Raw genomic sequence first — 865 nt, forward strand, 5'->3', positions numbered from 1 at the left:
CTTGATATTATTAAGTATTATAGACTACTATCAGGTATTATAAAGTGTTATGGGGCTATTTTGTGACATATTATGGAGTATTATAAAGGTATTATGGGACCCGTGTACGGAGTATTATGCGAGTTGGCGACCTCTCGCTCTGAATCTTGTTCTCAGACCATTACTCAATTTTTGTTTAAAGTTTAGACTGCTCCTAAACCCACACTTTTTACTCTGATTCAGGTTTGAAGAGCCTTTTGTCTGAATATTTTCAAGTATCTTTTCAGACTACATCTAATTTAGAGTTACCGGTGTGAATTTTGAGTGGAAAGTCTACCGGACAGGCGGACGAAGCACACCAGTAGCCGACGCTGCTCCCCACGAAAGGTAGCCGAATGGTTCAGGTGGCGGCTTCCTAACCTGAAGGTTGGTGGTTCGATCCTAAACCGCTTCGCGATCTCAGCAAAATAGGCGGTTTGTATTCAGCTGAAAATCAGCATTTTAATGCCTTTCCACCGTGTAGTGCACACGCGGTACCTGCGTAACCATGTGACGACCCGCGGCCAGCGACCCTCCGACGCCATCACGCACCGCCCTACACGAGGTCCTACCGCCACAACGCCGCGAATAACTTATTTACCCCGGCCATCACATATTTAAATTTTATGGTCGCTCTGCGGAGGGCCTGCCCTGGCACTACTGCGCGACCGGGGAGGGAAGGGGAGGGGGAAGCTACTGCCGCGCGCTGGAGAGGGAAGGCCCTCCTCCGACATTTCGGAAACTGCAGCAGCGTTTGCAATTTAAAGACAACTGTATCGTAAGCCTCAGATACTGGTGACGGTGTTGAAAAGAGGTCATTCCATATTTTCCATTATGTTACCATCTA

This window comes from Frankliniella occidentalis, unplaced genomic scaffold (assembly GCF_000697945.3).
Source record: "Frankliniella occidentalis isolate FOCC.00 unplaced genomic scaffold, Focc_3.1 Scaffold56, whole genome shotgun sequence".
NCBI classification, from domain to species: domain Eukaryota; kingdom Metazoa; phylum Arthropoda; class Insecta; order Thysanoptera; family Thripidae; genus Frankliniella; species Frankliniella occidentalis.